Raw genomic sequence first — 21,072 nt, 5'->3', positions numbered from 1 at the left:
TTAGTTCTAGGGGACTGATGACCTCAGAAGTTAAGTCCCATAGTGCTCAGAGCCATTTGAACCATTTTTTTCTTGTTAGTTCTCAGGCCAAATCCCGCAGGTTGGCTCCAGGTCAGTTCTCCTGTAAAAATGCAGCATTTGTATGATGTGCTCGATGCTGTGAAAATGATAGTTTTTCATGTTTCTACGGTACTTGTCTACCTCTGGGGTATAAAACGATGGAAATAGTCCAAATAAAGAGTATTTGGTTCTTCATTTTTGCGTTAAAAATTAAGTTGTTATGTTATTTGTATTTGAAATGGAAACAGGAATTTCGCGTCCAATATGTAATTAGAAACAAGAAGTCATGCATTATTCATAGAAAATGATGATAAGTTTTATAATTACGAGACCTAAGGATTTCAAATTGAAAGAGAGGAAAAAATAATGCATTTAGAATAACGGCCCAAGTGTGACACTGAAGCATGGGAGCGTGTACCCAACTGATCCCAACCCTCCCCGTCCCTGTCGCGAATGGCGAATGTTAAAAATGATTGTCGGTAGCGTTAGCTCTAATTTCTCCAATTTTTTCGTTGTGGTCATTTCGCGAAATGTTTGAGGGGGGAAGTAACGGGCCGTCCGACTCATCCCTTCTCGAAATTTCAGCAGCAAAACTCTCCGTGGTACACAGCGCCTCTCTTGTAGCGTGTGCCGCTGGAGTTTGTTGGGCACCCCTGCGACGCTCTCGCTCCGACAAAACGATGACGAGACGAAACGCGCCGCTCTTCGTTGGATCTCCTCTCTCTCTCTCCTATCAGTGCTACCCGGTAAAACGTCCCAGATTGTTGAACAGTACCCAAGGATCGATCGTACAAGCATCTTGTAAGCCACGTGTTTCGTGGATGCGTTGTATTTCCTAATCCTTCTCGTTATGAGACTACTCCTTGGTTTACATGGTCATTCCACATAGGGTCGCTCTGGATTGTTACTCCTAGATATTTCAAGGTAGATACTGCTTCCATCAATTTGTAATAAATAGTGGCCGGCCGCAGTGCCCGAGCGGTTCTAGGCGCTACAGTTTGGAACCGCGCGACCGCTACGGTCGCAGGTTCGAATCCTGCCTCGGTCACGGATGTGTGTGATGTCCTTAGGTTAGTTAGGTTTAAGTAGTTCTAAGTTCTAGGGGACTGATGACCACAGCAGTTAAGTTCCGTAGTGCTCAAAGCCATTTGAACCATTTAATCAATAGTGTAGTTGGGCAGCAGTGGATTTCTTTTCCTATCTATGCGCAATATGTTACATTCATTGACGTTCTGGATCAACTCACAGAGGCTGCAGCATTCATCAGTCCTCTGCAGGTCATTAAGCAAATCGATATTGTCTTCTGGCGTCGCCACTCTCTTATAGACCGCCGTATCGTCCGCAAACAGTGTCGTAAAGCTTCCAACAATAACACTACCACAAGAGGGCTACAAAAGCTCTTGTTCAGTATATAGTTTGACACTTTAGTGACACATCCACGCACAGGGATGCAAAGCGTAATTCTATCACAACAGACAGCGGAATGAATGTTTGAAATATCGTCTGCCACAATACGTAGACGGGGGTGCACAGTGCCGCTATTTGTGATTCACGTATCGAAGTCCAGTGCGTCCTCCCCACACTTCTGGTAACTGATTTGTAGTCAACTTTCTTACCTCTGGTCTCGTAAGAATTGCCCCAGTAGGTTTCTCCTCCACCGGTCGCGAGCTCAAACGTTTGAGCCGTAAACAGTGCATAATACTTTGACGGTTGGGTAGTCTGAATGCTAAGCATAATAAGAATCTTAAAATGATAGGATTCCAACTAAATTTCCAACTTTATTTGACCTACCGTAATATTAGTAAGACGTTGTCTAACGCTACTCTATCGTTAGTATCCCTGACAAGATTCCCGATTAATCGTTAGTTCCCGAGCACCACTAACGCCTCAAAAATGCTTCAACGATCCAAGAATCAACATGAGAACCCACAGACAAATCTAACAATTGAATCTGTCTTTATGTGGAGCTGCACACACTAGTTCACATGTTGCTGTTTTGGAAGTATCTACATCGCGACGTATTTACGAGCACCGAATATTCACCGTCACGTCTACATCTACATCCCTGTACGTACACTGCAAGCCACTGTGAACTGCATGGCATTGGGTACTTGGCACGGCAACAAATCTTGAATTTTTTTCCCGTTCCGTTCGCGAACGCAGTGCGTTAAGGGCGAGTGCTGAGACGCCTCCTTACGGCAGCGACGCGTAGTGGCTGGAGAGCGCCTCTGGACTCCTCGCTTAGCAGTCGTCGGCGACATTTCGTAATCGGTCTCTCGTGGGATAGGTTGCGTCTCTCATCATTGAGTTGTTTCAACAATTGCGTGACACTCTCCTGTGGGTCAAACAAACCTTTCACGATTTCTGCTGCCCTTCTCTGTAGACGTTCATTAGCCGCTGTCGGTTCTGTGTGGTGAGCATCATGCTATGACGGGACCCACAGAGGTTTCGTAACCGATATCGGAGGTCCGAAGTGATCGTCACTATATTTCAGACCAGCTCACTAGTTTTCAGTCCGTAAGGATCTGGTAAAGCAACAACTAAGATGACATGTAACAAAAAAAGTGCCCCCAAAACAGCTCTAGGTCGAAAATTTTGTTACAATCGGAGACGGAATTTCGGACGTTCACCGTATTTCTGTCGCGTCAAATTTCAACAAAAATGCAAGATTACGATGATAACCACCATCGGCTTTTGCCACAGCAACTGACTGGAATCCTGCTAGGACTCTGTTTCTGCACAACGAGACGTAAATAATTCTGTAAATTCCTGTATAGTCTCTTAACCCTAAGACAATACCCGCCCTGACAGTTGAAGTTATTGTTCAGTTTCATACCCTGACGGCCTCCGTTGACGGAAATGTAAAATATGAGCGCCGACAGTAGGATTTGAACTAATGTGAATAATTGTGGCTAAAACTTAACAGCGCATGTTTACAATCATTACTATTCTTTCTCATAACTTAAGCTACACATATCGGGGTAACGCGGTGTTTCCACTACTTTCACACGTGCTTGTGAGTGTCGGCGAGCAATTGCACCATAAGTAGCGACGAAAACTCATCGCCATCTGAAAGGCATATACTGACGTCAAACACATCTGCGACGCTATAATTGCTGTATTCTTCAGTAAATGTCTAGGCTAAACGTAGCGTAGCGATATAAAGAAAAATCGTGATAAAACAAAAAATAACGTTATACAAAAAAAAAGTTAGACAGTACCTATTGAAATTAGCAACAAAAACCACTAATTTAACTTAAATCAGAGGACCTCATTTATGGTAAATACATTGTAGATATCGTGTGCAAATTGCGACCGTCGATTATCTACTGTATAATAAAATATTTTAACAGAAAATGAAAAAGCGGCGTCGTATATCACTAACAGAGTATATTTAAGTTACAATTCTATTTTTGCAAGGAGTATTTATTACTTTCATCAAAAACTTGACAACGAAGGTGGGAATATTGCAGGTGGTGCGTTCAACAGTGACAACTTTTTGTGTGCAACCAGTGTTTATGTTTTTAGGATACAAAGTTTACATTCACCTTACAAGGATGTGGTATACATTCTCCCACTTAAAACAATTCAGGCTTATGTAGTTTTCTCATACATAAAAGAAGTAATTATTAAATTAGAAGCAGCTTGATGTGAGGTAGTTGGGTTAGTGGGAGACAGTAACTGAATTTATAGAAAAGCAATATCTAACTTTAGCACTCCACCAGAAGTAAAGGTAAAGTACTGTCACCCTGCAAGGACTTCTGCAGATCGCCCACTGTACTATTTTGGGGATACAGTTCATCCTTTAAAGTGTATTTGTAACAACCGGTTCAATGAAAAGGAGCAGATTCTGTGTTTTCCTGATTTCAGTGGGAGCATGGAGGGAGGTTGAAAAGGATGATTTATTACAATAGAGAAACTCTCTAGCTTTAAAATCTCTGTTTCCAAATTCAATTGAAAGGCAAGATGCTAAACAAGTGCTTTTTAATGATATGACAGTTGTTGCTTTGCAGAGACTAGGCTCGAAGAAAGGAATTCAAAATTTTTAAAGTGCTGTAACATTTGTAAGAATAATAAAACTTCAGTGGTGTACTGTGAATGCGAAAACATTACTTAAGGGTCAGAGGCTAAGAAATGTTTTTCAGGAAACTGCAACTTCTAATTCGTATCACATATTTGATTTTTTAAAGAGCTTTGTGTCTTGGTTAGGTTTATGGCATGGCTTGAATGATAACAGGAAACTTTCTAAAGAAACACGCTTTGCTTTAAGACATACAACAGCTGCTTTGACTGATTTCAGTAGTTACTGGCTGTCTGACAAAAAGAGGTCCTATTGGCTCCTTGGAAGAGTATAGACTGACTGTTTGGAATTAAGTGGGGGAAAATACCGTATTTCTCTTAGACAGGCTTTTGAAACTGAGCAAAAACCTAGTGCTGAGAGCACAGTCTATAGTAGTTGGAGATGTGGTTATTTACGTGTCATATAGTTTTGAAACAACTTTCGAAACCCAGGAGTTAAATGTTATCCCAGTACCAGATTTATTAAGTTTGGTGGTAGATGAGAATGATGTTGAAGGGATAGTGGAGGACAAATGGCTGTTATTTCACTACATATCAGGATACTGCTCACACCAAGTGCTGAAAAAAAAAACCTCACTGTGAGTATTGCACTGTGAGTATTTCTTATTTCAGATGATGTAAAGCAAGATGATCATTTGATAACGGCAAAGGATCTAGGAGGCTTGGCATATCCCAAAGAAGATGTATCATGTGTAACATATGTTTATTTAACTTTTCAAAAAATGTAAAAGAACATCAAATTTTGTTTCTCCAATAGGGAAATCAAAGGTGTGTGCTTCTGAAGGTAGCATCCTGTAATGTTCCCAGTGATTTGTTTGGTGGATTTCAAAGTAAAAAATGAACATAGTCTTGAATCTATCAGGTGTTCCATACTGCTCTGTTGTGTAAATATCATATTAAATAATCATATTAAGAGAAGAAATTATGCAGCTATGAAGAAAAATTTAAAAGTTTTTTAAAAGAAGGAAAACATCATTAGAGCATACTTGAATTTTTTTATTGATATGTAGGAGAGTGTATTGGAAATCGCATTATGAGGTGAAATAAAAAGTCACTTTTATATTTTTAAATAATTATTCCATTTCTTCCCACCCCTCGCTTTCTGTGTGTGTGCTTTTTTTTCTGCCTGATGTGTGTAACAGAATATCTCTATTATTTTTAAGGGTCATGAATGTGTGTTTTCTTACTCATTGATGACATTACATGAATCAATAGATTCCAAAATATTTGCATTGATTTGTGTGCTGCTCTTTAGATGTTTATTTGTATGAAAGAAAATTTTGGTGGCTAGGTTTCAGCTAATTCGGTAATTTTACATTAATAGAAAATGAACATGGTATGCTGTCTCTATATTTTGCAATTAGTGATTCACATCTGCACACGTTTCCCATTAAGAGATGTTAATGTTTTATTCTGATGAAACATATACGTTTTAACATAAAAATGCGAATACGTGGACCGCTAGTTGTAGCACAAAATGGTGTAAATTACGATTTAAGTTTTGTCAATCTACGAGCCTATGTTAAAATTACAAAGCTGCACTTAAAAACAGTCGAAATAATATGAGATTTGCAGTGATAATAGGAATCAGTGAAGGAAATTATGACCATATTTATTTTACGTAGTTTTAAATGATAATTTACGTTTATGCAAGACGCAGGAACTAATGATACATTCACTTAAATGGACAATCCATGTTGCAGGGCATCCCAAAGTGCAGATATTGTTTGACTCCTGTTGTGACGTCACAACGCATGCTGTGAGGTTTTGTTTCCAGGTGGCAAGCTATACGCTAAAAACTGCACGTCGAGTAACGATCGTTCAGGACAAACATGAGGCTACTTACCGTGCTGCCATCTTGTTGCGCCGACTTGCAACAGGGTGTAGTTACGTGACGTACCGCTCGATGGCAGGACCAGCCGTGGCTGATTTCATTTCGTTTTCTTGCGTTTTGCAGGAACATGTCTTAACCAATTGAAGTTTTCATAGTTACATGCATTTCTTACTTTGTTTTATTTACACTCTTAATATATGAGACAGTTAAGTGCAATGATTCGAAATGGTGTAGAAATGTTGTGTACCTCGTTGCAGACGAAATTATGGAAATGTGCCACGAGTAGTGGTGTTTTTTTCTCCTAAAATGTCAGAACTCCAGCAGAACTGTATAGCTGACTGCAATACATCATGAAAATTTCCATGTTACCCAGAATTCAAAGGTAAGCTCAGCGTCTTTACAAGTCACTTAGATTGTGTCATGGTATGAGTGCTTTAATACAGAGAGCAAGAACAACTTGTCGTGTGTTCGTGTTAGCATGATGTCCAGTTGTTCAGGAACAACGTGATTTCAGTTGACCTGATGCCAATCTGTAGCAGAGCTATTTCACTGTATAAAGTACCGAATCACTAGCGGACTGTGATTTACTTATGCAGCTTTATAACTCAAAATGTTGAGTCAGTATTGAACTATTTGTTCTGAAAGTAACCAACACTAATAGCATCTGTGCGTTAGTGGCAATCTTGTACTTGGGCATTATCACTTGTAGCTAATAAAATGTTTTTGTAAAATTTCAAGGTCTGCAAACTCCATTTCGCTGATGACCTCATTCAGAGACGTGGTGAATATTTCTACACATCCACAGGAAAGAAATATTCTGCGCCTCTTCTGAAACCTCGCCTTAGACCAGCAACTGTACCATGGATTCTACCTAACTCTCTGGAGTACCTTTCGTCACCTTCTTTTTCATTGGAAGAGCCTGGAAAACAGACACTAAGTACTAGCTATTGTAGCCAATGTAACAACTTATGTCCAATATGAACAGGAAAGACATTTCGTACCCTTAAATTTTTTTTTTTCTTTAGTGCTTGGAGGGGATCAAGGTGCCCAAAGAGGGGCATACTGTAAAGTAGGATAGTGTCATTAGTTTTGCTCTAATAGAAACGACAGTTACTCTTACACTTTCATGTTCTGTTGTGGTGAATACTGGCCCAAGTATGCAGTTACATCTTGGTAATGTGTAACCACAAAACCTGGTACAAGGAAGTTCCCATTAACAATAAACCATTTGAACCTGGTATGCATACCCTGAGTCCAACAGACCTGCAGACAGTAGTAAATTTTAATTACAATATCAAAGACTTAAAATTGTGGCCCAACTCATCCGGTATGCTCTCTTGCAGTATTCAGTAACACATTAAATGTACCATTAGAAATCCGTGTCATCAGTTTTAAGTGTTACATACATTGTCATCTTTATACCACATTCTTATATAACCTGTTATATACATATAGCTATGGTTTATGTTGCAGCGTTATCAAATTAGACTGGGCTGTAATCGATTACGTTTTGTTGAAATACATAGAATACATTATTAGTACACCTACACATTGTTTTCATTGCAGGAAATATATTGTTACAGCTCGCAACAGATGGTGTACTCCTGTGTGGTGTAACAGAGCGAAATACTGTAGTGGATTACTGCGAGTATAATGTTTTGGGAGTCTGCTGCACAGCAGTGGTGTGTGTGATATTCGATAGGAACTCGGAAGAAAGGTAAGTGTCATTTGTAACACTAAACAATAAAATGAGTTACAGTCCTACAGTCTACAGAAGAAGAGAGTTTATTTCTTCACATTTTTTCAGATATAATATCAGAATCTACATCTATAAATAGGAGCAGGAAAGGAGATAGCATACGCTTATCAAGCCCAAATTTTGAATCAGCTGTTAGTCAGTGGGGTGCTGAAGATGATGATTTCCTTTCAGAATAAAACCGTGAAATTGTTCCTTAGGCAACGGCATGCAGCTCTCTGAGTGAAGGACAACGTAGTGGTGGTGGTGATGATGATGTTAGTGACGATGATGATCGTAATGATGATGACGATGACGTAGGTAATAATGCCTCAGGACAAATAAGCAGTGAAAATGCTACCATATATATTGCCCCAAATGGTATGCAGTAGGTTTAGTACCCCCAGTGCTAAATAAAATGCCTGCACATAATTTGGTGAATAAATATTCCAAGACCAGCAAGGGGCATAATCGCTTACACTCCCAAAGATGCTTAGGATTTATTTACTCCTCTAACTATTGCGGATGAAATCGTGAGACGCACAAACCTAGAAGCAAGAAGACTTTGTATACCAAAAAAATAAACTGGAATGATGAAGCTACAGACGAAATGTTCGCCTTCTGGGTAATTTTACTTCATAATGGCGCAGATAAGGTTTGGGATGTTCCAATTAGGGAAGTTTTTCATGAAAATTTTCCAGTCCGTTATACAGTGCTACAATGTCTGTGAATCGGTTTGAGGCAATAAGAAGATTCATTAGATTTGATGACAAAAGAAGAAAGAGGCTAGGTTACAAACCGATAAGCTTGCTGCTATATACTATGTATGAAAAATATTTACCAGACAGTGCAAGAAAATAATGATACCTAAAAGTAATGTCGCTGTGGATGAACACCTAGTTGCATTTAGGAGCCATTGTGAATTTGTGCAGTATATGCCAAACAAGCCTGGAAAGTATGGAATGAAAATATTCTGGATGTGTGAAGCTAAGTTGGTTATGCCATTGACAGGACTGTGTACACAGCAAGAGAACCAGGTTAGTCACCCCAGAAAAATGTGGGACTTACCACAGTGAAGATGCTTGCAGGCAATATTGCTGGTACAGCCAGAAATGTTACTCTAGATAACTATTTTACGAGTATGAAATTGGCAGAAAATCTGTTGTGACAAAACCTTATTGTTGTGGGAACAATGAGGATGAATAAAACAGAAATCCCAAAAGAGATTAAGCCTACTTTGAGTAGAGCAGAAAATACAAGTCTATTTGCATTTACAAAAGAAATGACGATGGTTCGATTATCACGAAAGAAAAACAAGTGTGTAGTCCTATGTTCCATGCATCATGATAAATCTATAGATGAACAGTATCCAAACCTGACCCCTGAGATTGTGAAATCTTACAACCGAACGAAGGATGGTGTGAATATTATGGATTATACATGCAAAGAGGAACTAAACGGTGGCCAATGGCTCTGTGGTGCAACATAGGGATGTACACATTCGAAATGCCTTTATTCATTACAAAACACAACATTCCATGTATCACAAAGCGACTTTACGCAGGAGGAGACTTTTCATCAAGGACCTTTCAGTGGAGTTGATCCAACTGTTTATAAACAGAAGATCGTCTAACCCCCTTAACAGAAATCCATATATCTGGATATGGAGAAGTTTATTACTATTCCTAAAACACAAAACAGCAGTAGTAACAATAGCAGCACTGTCAGTCATCAGAAGAGTCGCTGTTTATTGTGTCCTGCTCCAAAGGACAGTGTTCTGTAAATGCACAAAACGTGTGGCAAGACCATAGCAGTGTGGTGCGAAACAACTGTAAAAATTATTATCCTTGTTTCCTTATTGATTTGTTCTTCGTGAATACTATAGCCACTGATCCCAGAACAGTCTGTGATAATACTGGTGGCTTGTTTTTCAGTATAAGTGTTAAAAACAATCGCAGCTGTCTTCTATTATACTGATAAGCTTTCAAACAAAATATTTCTGCATGTTAATGTCCACAGAATACATTTCTATTTAAATTCTCGATTTATACATTATGGGTCCACTGGACCCAGGGTATGTAAATGTTCAGAAAATATATGTCATGCAAAGTAGGGTTAAATGACTTAATTGACGTTGTAGATAACTTGAAAAACCATCAGAGAGAACAAAGATACTTCAGAAACGGACTACTTACTATTCATAACCAATTATTTGAAAAAAAAGTTAAATTTTTTTGATAAAACTGAAAGTAGGAATATTAAATTTTTTGTTAGCAAGTGAAATGAATGGGTGTCCAAAAGAAGGGTTACAGATACTCGCCAGATTGCATTATGTCTTGTAGAATTTTATTTTCAATATCACCACGCACTTACGAGTTTATAAGGAGCGCAAATTGTCTTGCGATACCCCATCCTAATATACAGCATAGGATTTGTCTGCATTTTCAAACACATTCAGCAGTTGAGCAGCTAGGGGGCAATTAACTGTTGTATTCAAAACACAAGCTTCTATTTATTTGTGAATCAGTCCTTGTTGTTCACTGATTAGTCTGTGATGTTAGTGACAAAAGTTCAATTAACACATGGGCCACGTCATTCTTTGCTTCCCCTTCTCAACTGTCAATTGTTTACAATCTTCTTTGTAATGACACACAACCCCTTTTTTAGTTTAACATTTCGTTCACATATTAAAATGTGTCACATACCATTGGATCGATAAAGAAGATCCAGATCAGATAATAAAGTGCCCACAGTTTGAAACTGTTTCACAAAGCAAAGAACTCCTTATGGCGAAATTCTCTGCACGACGTGGAGTACAAACAGATAACAAATTTTTACCAAAAAAATTAAAGTATCTGCATAAAAACAACCTGGAGTGAGAAAATTTCAAAGTTGTGCTTGATATTTTCAATGAGAGGACTGTTCAAGGTTTGGTAGCCTTGGGGGAACATCATCTTACTGAAAGTTTCGAGAGCGCTGCTAAATTCATCAAAATTAATTTGTGCATGGTGGAACATTTTTAATATTGAAACTTCCTTCCAGATTAAAACTGTGTGCTGGGGCGAGATTCGAACTCGGGACCTTTACCTTTCGCTGGCAAGTGCTCTACCAACTGAGTAACCCAAGCACGACTCACGGCCCCACCACCAAACTTTGACAGTATAATCGATTTCAGAGAGGATCAAATTCAGTCTGTTCAGAAATATTTGCCTTTTCTTACACATACTTGTCAGGGCACTGTGCAAATGGTGTTCTTAAGAATCTGAGACACAACACATGTGAAACATATTTAGAGAGAGATTATATATTATCAGCATTAGAAAACACTGCAGGGTAATGAGGTTATTAATGTTGTTATTTCTGCTTATTCGGTTGGTAATAGCTTGGTCTCCCGAGAACTTCAACACAGCTTCATTAGATGCCCTTCCCAGGGAAATTTACTTTTTAATTCTAGATGCTGATGAAATTAAAAAAAAAAACTTTTTCCGAAGGGAGTTTTCGTAGGTAGATCACATAGACGACAGAATTCTTCAGTGGGTGGTAAAAGTACCATGTAATATCTTTCTCAATAATTAGCGGTAACGGTAATAACAGCAAAAAGGGAAAATTGTCAACTGTAAAGGAGCTTGAAATAAATTTTGTATCAGGTTAACAAACATTTACATTTTCCGCTCATTCCTAATTTTCTCTTCTCAATACGTGTAATTGCGTTGTTAACACTGAAAGTGCATAATACTAAGCCTATATTTTTCTTATAAACATTTCATTTCATTAATGGCAGTATGCTGGTACATATTTGACAGTTCTGATCACACAGACAGAGGGATGTGTCAGATTTATGAAATCTTTCTTTTTGCTTTTTTGGTTAAATCTTGGTTACATGAGGGTCTACAATTAAACTGATCCTGACGACAACATCGATACTATCTTTGGTGAGTCATTTATGTCTCAGTGAATTATATTTTTGTCGAAGTAATTAAGCTTATGGTCACCAGAATAATTACTCCATCCTATCTATAAGTTTTACTAAAACTATCTCCATCACGTAGAATAATTTACAGGCTGTGGCGTATGGCGGTTTCACTCCCAACGTTTTTGTTAACAAACGGTAAAATTCTGCAAATGATCTCAAACACAATAGAAGGAAATCACAGAGCATTGCAACCAGCGTAACATGGATTTTGCACAACAGTATACAGGAAAGGCATAGTGTCTTTTTAACCGATAAAGGGCGGCACAGTTTCATTGTAAGTGGCACACAGATTGATAGTCGAGAACTAAGTCTCGTGATTTTTTTACACTTTCACGAAAGAGCTGCAGGCTTTTGCGGCAATCAGCGACGGTCTATCGGCAATGACGTCACAGTTGACCGTGAGGCCTGTGTATCAGAAGCTGTGGGCTCAACCCCTTGAAGTCTTCTGCACGCCTGGCTATCGAGAGCTGAATGAGACGTCGGACTGCCTGGTTATGTTGTTCGTCTCGCCCTCAATCGAACATTTTTAATGGGCTTAAGTTCTCCATTCATCAAATTCTATTCCAGTATCGAAAGTGCTCTGATGCAACAGAAATAAGTTGAAGCACGTTTTATTATGTTACACGTTACAAGGGAAATGATCACCATTGTAGAACATTATTAATTTATAGTGCCTTTATTTTTTTCTTGCAGAGTAATTCTGTCTTGCTCGTTCGAAACGCGTCAGTTATAGTGCTTCTGGATTGTGAACGGATTAACATATTGATATTACAATGAAACTCTGTATGTTGAACACGATTACTTAATTTTTAAATAATGTTCACAACATTGCATTCAAATCCTCAAGTGTCCTCATTCATCCGACATAATATGAACCAACTCATAAGCAAGACAGCCAGCCTACTCCGTAGCTCTATGTTAACAATATAACACATACACTGCAAATTAGTGGTGGGCAGGAAATTGCGTATCTGTTAGAAATCACAGTGACTGAGAAGTCACAGATATCACAGTAGCAACTTTACAGAATCTAACTGCGATTTCAGTCACAGTTAGCAGTCGCAAGTAGTATTTCACATTCAAAGACGTGAGCCATCTATTGGTCGAATTTAGCACTGCTTTCTGCGATTTCAGTGACAAGTCGCAACTAAGAGTCGCAAGTAGCAACTAAAAAGCGCGGTTAACAGTGGCATCTGTTGGCCAAAGTTCGTACTACGCTCATCTCTGCGACACGCTATCGAGTCAAACTGCGATTTCCGTGACAAGTCGCAACTAAGAGTCGCAAGTAGCAACTAAAAAGCGCAGTTAGCACTGCCATCTGTTGAGCAAAGTTCATACTACGCTATTCGCTACCGAGTCAAACTGCGATTTCTGTGACAAATCGCAACTAAGAGTCGCAAGTAGGAACTAAAAAGCGCAGTTAACATACTTTTCCTAGTGCCATCTGTTGACCGACGTACGTACTTCGTTATGAGAGCCTTGTGCCTCACGAGATCGATGTGCTGTGTGTGCATATGAAGGGCTTATTTCAATAGTGGTACTAGTCCATTTTTGTTCATTTTGAGATACAGAGTCGTAAAGTTAAATGAGCGCTAAAAAATCTGCAGTTGAGATACCAGAAATATTCAAGCCTATGGCTTCTTGCTAGAGATGAACCTTTATTAATGTTTGTTTGGATCATTAATTTCAAAAGCATTATAGACAGAAAAGTGGAGGTAATGGACTTGTACCATTATTGAAATAAGCCCTTCATATTATATCACGACATGCACATTCAGCATCAGTTATGGTTGGTCAAATACTGCTGTGACTCTGAATGTATTATATTAATAAGAAGCAACATTGCCTTTTTCTCCCGAAAATATCAAGTAATGTAACAAATGTGTTTGATTCTGCTTCCAATATGACAGTTTTGATTAATACTCCACATGCCTACAGGACTTTGCAATGTTAACACAGCAGAACTCAGACATCTGTATAAGTGTAGTGAAATGAAAACAGTCATATGAATGCTTCACTTTTGTTCCAACACAGTTCAAGACTCGGGAGAAAAGTTTTACACCTGGTGTTCTACATGGCAACTTCACACACAATAACTTTTTGCCGACACTACTACCACCTACATAAGTAAGCTTTTCCTGTGTTACTTTCAAGTAATGCACTTAAGCTATTCCTGATTTAACTGGAAGATCTGTACTTCCCACTTTCATATCAACAGCCTCAAAATGCATATTGTAGACTTCGGGATATGTTACAGGTCAGTGTCACACCAAGATTGTTGAGAAGGGGAGGAGGGGGGGGGGGGGGCGGCATGTCACTCTCCAACAAGTGTTTACCAGTAAATAAGTGGCGGAAAATTACGGGTATAGGACGGCTTAAACATGTGGAAAATGAGATTTTTATTATTCACTCACTGTATTTAACATTTATTATTCCTTTAAAATCGCACAACAACTTCAATAAAACACAGTTTAATCATTCACACACTTATTTCACAATTATTTCACTTTTAAACTGCAAATCCTCTAAGAGCTGTCTTGAATCTTCACGAGTCTCTCTCAACAGCCTTGATGTGGATAGATACGTACAGCAACCAGTAATCAGAGTCAAAACTGCGTCTGCAAAAACACAAGGATTATTAAACAATTTTTGCTGTCACTAATTACTAGCAATGTAATTGATAGAGTAGATTGCTAATATTTGCTATAATGAATATCACATTTGCAAGAACGATCTCACTGAAGTAATTAAGTCCATCGAAACGCTTAGAAACTAACCTCTCGTCTGACGAAAACGGTCTAAAGACGCAGTGGCAATTTCGCCAGATCTGTTGACAATGATATTTTGAGTTCTCACTTTACTGAGTGACTGAAATGTAGTTCAGGTACCTGTGAACATAACAATATGTTAGAATTCATTTTCTAAACACGAACTATTACGGTACTGTACGGCTACTTACATATTACTTACACTATTAATATTTTCACAGTTGTGTCTTTAATACAAAATTAAAGCCAACGGAAGAAAAAACGTAAAACATACTTGCCAATGACAGGTTTGTTGAGATGCAATTTTCTGTGTTGACAAATGTAACTTTTTCATACGGTGGTAAATCACAGAAATAGCAGTGGCGGAGTGATACACGACTTATGCAAATTAAAGCCAACGGAAGAAAAAACGTAAAACATACTTGCCGCGGAGAGATACACGACTAATGTTCTTAGCTGCGACAAATCACAGTTAAGAATAACAGATACTAAAAATCAGCATTAGCAGGAATCACTTATTTCGAAAAATCGCAGTTTAACCCATCACTGCTGCAAATGTTTGGCCCACGTCACGAGGTACACACAACAAATTGATGTACCTCTCCAAAAATTGAAACACGTATGTTGTGCGGCAGCGATGCTGAGACATTGTAGAATCTCTGACCAGAGCAGTTGATAGCTACGAACTATATAGCATTTGCCACGAACTACCATAACGAGTATTAAATATTCTTGTGATAAGTACTGCAAATATTCGAGCCCTTACATCCAAGTCTTTGAAGAACAAGAGATATATCATTGTTGAGATGAACTCTACTTCAAATACTATCTGACAAGACGTCAAAATGCGACATAAATGTGACTTCCAGCTGTCGGCTGCTACTGGTCGGCGAAAGGCGGGCCACACAACTGTTGCCTGACGTTGCCAACAGATGGCAGGGCGGTAGTTGGTCTTTTGCTCACGGGACTAGGTGTTGGTTAACTATGTAGTATTAGCACCTGTATACAAGAACATCGACTTCTTTACTGATACATTAGTTCCCCACTAAGGGTCAGACTGATGAAATATAAACCACTCTTCAAAGTTTAGGCGAATTAAACAGCATTTCAAATTAAATAAGAACATGGCTATGAAATATGTTTTTTTCTTTTTCATGCACATCCTCTCCCGAAACAATGTCCATATCATCCCTGGTTCTATGGGGAACATATACGTTTTGGCGATCCTCACATTAGAGTCTGACTGTCTTTCTCGCCGTCTCCGAACGTTTCTGGAATTCAGTTCCCACATGTATCATAACACAAAACTTCTTTCTAGCGCAACGGGGAGATACTCTTAAGTTTCCCATCGCATTTAATATCCACATTTCTCAATCCTTTCACTAAATTTGTAGTAGTTGTCTGTTCACCTAAACGCAAAATATTCGCCAATGCGCCGCTAAATGTACCCTTCAGAAAACGCTGTAACAAAGAATCTCTTCAGAGGAGAAAAATAAACAAGATCTGAAGATCGCAGAAGACTAGTAGCGTTCGGTGGAATGCAAATGAACTATATGTTCTTTTTCTCACAAAGCTCTGAAGTTTTCATTGAGATTTGAGAAGAGAGAATATTTCAAATATTAATCTCCTTCATTCCTTATTTGAGGCAAACATGAGGAAGTGAGTTTGAATTCAATTGTCAATCAACTCTGTTCTAGCCACCCACTCTGCTGTGTTTATTTGCGTTCCAGGAGGTGACTGTATATCCAGTCAGTCCATTTTCGTTTACGTTTATCAATAAGATAAGGCGGAAGGAATGCTCCTGCTGCATTCCCCAACAACATAAGAGTGAAGCACGGTCTTGAGGTGTCCTCAATTTTCTCAGGACGTCGACATGTCCAACGAAATAAGAGCTTTCTTTTGCTGGTATGTCATGACATACATTTTCATCAAAACTGTAAACTTTTCAGCAGGACCGCCTTTAACCTCAGCTTTGTATTTCTCTAAAAAAGATATTGATTACATCCTCATTTACAGCAGCACCCTTCGTTTAAATATTGACTGTAAATTTGTGAGACAGTTCAGAACTATGTCTCTCTAAAAATGCCTTTCCCCAGGCCAATTCAAGCATATTATCAGCAAGGCAGTCTACTGTTCTTTTTCAGGTAACATGATTTAACCATGCACCTGAAGTCAGATATTGATATTGGAAGAACCGTATCACTGACACTGATACAGTCTTTTACAAAACATCTCTCTTCAGTCTTGGTAAGAACAGTGGGCCATCCAGCTTTTCCGTCATTCTTGTTTCTCAAATTGTTCACAATGGTTTGTCTTGGAATGTAATACTTCCATGCAGCTTTCCTGTGTCCAATTAGTCGAGAAGTAATTTCTTCTAATATCTTCTCGATTTTCATTCGAATGACCGGTTTCGTGCCATATTCCTGAGAACCTGGTTTTGGACGTTTCTGTCATTCTGCAGTCTGTAAAAGAAAAACATAGTAAGCCTACAGTACTGTTTTAATTCGCGGCTTATTGGAGGCTTAGAATGAATATTTAAGCTTATTTATAGTTGCACCTACAGTACTCTTCGAATAATTTGGAAGAGTGTAGAACATTTCTACTTCCTTCTGCATAAGCCTCTATTGTTCTTCTCGATAGCTGCACTGGCTCTAAAATTTTCCTGAAAGATGTTACTTCCACTAATAGTCGATAGCGATATTGTGGTCGACACTAGACGTAGACTTAAAACACTTTAATCTTTAATTACACTCTCAGTGTAAAGTGTTCACCGATATGGCCAGATTTGTGTCTCATGTATAGTTCGAATCAAAGGAATGCAGAGTACTACCTACTACACAGGTTCATAGATTGTTAAATTGTCCTAGTGTTAGTAACCACACGACACAGTCCAGTAGCTGAAAAAAATTCACCTGTGACAAACATTTAACCTGTTAGTTCACCATATCACTGCCCTCATACACATTTAGAGAAGTCGAAACACTTATGACAGTGCACAAAAATAATCAAGTCCGTCAACAGTGCTCTGCTAAGCGGTCATTGTTCATGAGAGTCAATAATCACGGATGTTCCTCTAATAAGTTTTCACTCGGAGTTAATTATTGATTACTGTCAAAAAAGTCACAAATGAAGGCCAGAGTTGAAGAAAACGAACCGTACACAAATAGCGCGAATATTTCAGAATGTTTGTTATCGTACTACGGCACACAGCTTACGACATGAGACACAGGTGTTGCTCCACTTACCCTCAGCCGCAGACTGCCTGACCTCAGCTGTGCTAGGTCCATACGTACGTTCGCCTAGGAACACTATTATTGATAGCAGTCATTTTGCATGAAATATTTTATTATCCTCAAAACACTAGCTTCCGAATTATCTACTTAATTAACAAACGCTGCAAATCAAGGGGAACAAAAAAAATCATTAACATAATTATAATGCCCCAATTCAGAATAATCAGTGTACTAGAAAAGTGGTAATTTTTTGCTGGCGCAGTGTTACTCTAAAATGACATGAACTTGCAATTAGATGTGTCACAGTGTTTATTTCGACACAGTAACTAATCGCTTGAAATAACATTTCACCACTGTAAACAGAAAGAATTATTTGACTGTTTGAAAATGAAACATTATGAAGAAGGTCATGGTATTGAAATCTCTGCCTGTATTTCTTTCTTCACAACAAGTGAGGTAACACTCGTTTCACTTTACTTCTTGCACACGTGACATAATTTTGACGTCATACGCAAAAATCGACCACAGCTATCAAATTTCGTTTGCATTCAATATGGGCCTCTCACAGGACTTTACCTTCGTGTACGGGATGCTTACAGAAAACGTCGTTCTTGGAATGATTTATTATAATCATTGCTATAATAAAAGTCACATAATGATTTATCGACGGTTAATGTCTTCGTATAAGAGTGTTCTTAGGAATGAGTTGTTATCGTCAATAATTGACAATTTAAACATGAAACAGCCTATTTTATAATCCGCAGTATGCCGTTTCATGGTTACGAGGCGCTGATAACTTATCGCAGAGACGTTACCATTTATAAAGTCAGTTAATAACGTATCAGCCGTTGAACCCTTCAAGAGAGAATATGATAACGAAGACACAAGAAACAAATCACAACTGTGACGTCACCGCCACTAGGCTGTCGCTGCAAACCAGCATCAGCACAAGAACGTGTACTTCTTCCGTGAGAGCGTAACAGACTTAGTTCTCGACTGTCAGTTTGTGTGCCATTTACAAAGAAACTGTGCCATTCCTGTAGGCTATAGTGCCAAATGCATGACACGCTGGCTGCAACTCTCTGTGATTTCCGTCTATTGGGAATGAGATCAAATACAAAATTTTACTGCTTCTTAAGAAAAACATTGCTAGTGAAACCGACGTACACCATAGCCTTTAAAGTATGCTATAGCAGTTAGTGTGATATAGTTTTAGTAAAAGTTAGCAGACAGGATGCAGTAATTATTACGGCGATCACGAGTTTAATTACTTTGACAAAATTGTAATTCACGGAGACATAAATGACTCACTAGAGATCGTATCGATATTGTCGCTCGGATAGTTTAGTCCCTCATGTAACCAAGTTTTAATCAACAAAGCCAAAAGAGATATTTCATAAATCTGATACGTCCTTATGTCCGTGTCATATGTACGAGAATACTGCTGCTAATGAAAAGAAATCTTTGTAAGTAAAATATAGGCTTAGTATTATGCACATTCAGTGTTGAAAATACAATTATGCATATCGGTAAGAGAAAATTTGGAGAGAGGGGAAAATGACAAATGTAAGTGTTGGTTTACGTGTCACAAAATTTATTCCAAACTACTTTACAGTTGACAATGTTCTCTCTTACCTGTTACTACAGTTATGGCTACGTTAACTTTTTAACATAATTATTGAGAAACATATTACACCCAATTTCACTACACACTGAAGAATGCTGTGATCTGTGTGATCTAGCTTACTACAAGAAAATCCCCTAGGTAGAAGTCTTCTCTTTTAATTACATCAACAGTAAATTCCTCTGGGAAGAGCATCTCATGAAGCTGACTTCATGTTCTCTAGACACCAAGTTTTTAACAACCAAATAAATAAAAATAACAGCATTAATGAACTCATTATTAGGACATTATGACCTCCTTCTGTCCACTTTTCTTACATCTTCATAATTTTCTATTACTAAAAGTCTTTTATTTAGCTCTAGTTATGTTTTTGATGTCTCACATCTCAGCTTCTTAAGAACAGCTCTGGCATAATACCCTGACAAGTATGTGAAAACAGGCAAGTATTCCTGAACAGCCTGAACTCGTTCCTCACTGAAATCCATTATACTGTAAATGTTTGTTGGTGGTGGTGGAGGTAAGTTCACATCATCTACTCAGTCAGTTTTAAAAGAATGTGAATCTATTCCAACTTCACGAAGAGCAGATGATGGAATTTCCCAGGGCAGCAAGGTCTCAATTCTTAGCTTGAAGTGAATGTCAAATACCTTTCTCAAAATACCAAAGATACCAATTATTGGGATCCTTCCATTGTTCGCTGTTTTCCAAATCTCGCTTCTAGAGCATCTGTCTGAACATTTCGTGGCAGAACATATTTAAAATTGGTGCCCTCACTGTAATACTTGGTCATTTCTAGAATGTGAGTGGTATCTGATACGGCTGAATGTGTGTTATTGGATAATCTATATGTGCAATCAGGGAAACATTTCCATATATCGAACCATGATAAAAAATCTTTCGAAATATTTGATAATTTCGTCACTTGTGCTGGAAAGCGGTTTTTACAGAGCATTCATGAAATGGCTATCTCTACCAGGTAAGGTAACATTTAAAATGTTCCATCAATGCGTAAATTAATTTTGATGAATTTAGCAGTGCTCTCAATACTGAGTAAGATGTTTCCCCAAGGCTAAGAAATTTTGAACAACCATCCCAGTGGAACTATAAGCACAGGTTTGACATTTTGTCACTCAATGTTGCTTATATAAACAGACTTAGGTTTTTTGGCAGATTTTATTATCTGTGTACACTCAACGACATGTTGCTTTTTAACTGCAGAGAACTTGGCCACAAGCAGTTGTATACTTTCTGAAACGGATTCAAACTGTGGGTACTTTATTTACTCATCAGTATCTTTTTTATCAGGAGAAAGAAAACTGGCGTTCTACGGATCGGAGCGTGTAATGTCAGATCCCTTAATCGGGCAGGTAGGTTAGAAAATTTAAAAAGGGAAATGGATAGGTTAAAGTTAGATATAGTGGGAATTAGTGAAGTTCAGTGGCAGGAGGAACAAGACTTTTGGTCAGGTGATTACAGGGTTATAAATACAAAATCAAATAGGGGTAATGCAGGAGTAGGTTTAATAATAAATAAAAAATAGGAGTGCGGGTTAGCTACTACAAACAGCATAGTGAACGCATTATTGTGGCCAAGATAGACACAAAGCCCATGCCTACTACAGTAGTACAAGTTTATATGCCAACTAGCTCTGCAGATGATGAAGAAATGGATGAAATGTATGACGAGATAAGAGAAATTATTCAGGTAGTGAAGGGAGACGAAAATTTAATAGTCATGGGCGACTGGAATTCGCCCATGCCTACTA

At 38.4% G+C, this 21,072-nt stretch overlaps 1 long non-coding RNA gene across 1 annotated transcript in view; it reads left to right on the top strand.

Annotated features, from left to right (window-relative positions):
- The first annotated feature begins 6,179 nt into the window (after nucleotides 1–6,179).
- The window catches only part of LOC126212822 (uncharacterized), a 42,776-nt gene continuing 27,883 nt past the window's right edge, over nucleotides 6,180–21,072 (top strand). The window contains exons 1-2 of the long non-coding RNA XR_007540918.1: nucleotides 6,180–6,356; nucleotides 7,541–7,691. This is a non-coding gene — a long non-coding RNA (uncharacterized LOC126212822). The remainder of the gene's footprint in view (nucleotides 6,357–7,540; nucleotides 7,692–21,072) is intronic.

The sequence above is a fragment of the Schistocerca nitens genome, chromosome 11 (assembly GCF_023898315.1).
Source record: "Schistocerca nitens isolate TAMUIC-IGC-003100 chromosome 11, iqSchNite1.1, whole genome shotgun sequence".
Lineage (NCBI taxonomy): Eukaryota > Metazoa > Arthropoda > Insecta > Orthoptera > Acrididae > Schistocerca > Schistocerca nitens.
The sequence above is the reverse complement of the archived record's forward strand: the minus strand, read 5'-3'. Positions and strand labels throughout refer to the sequence as shown.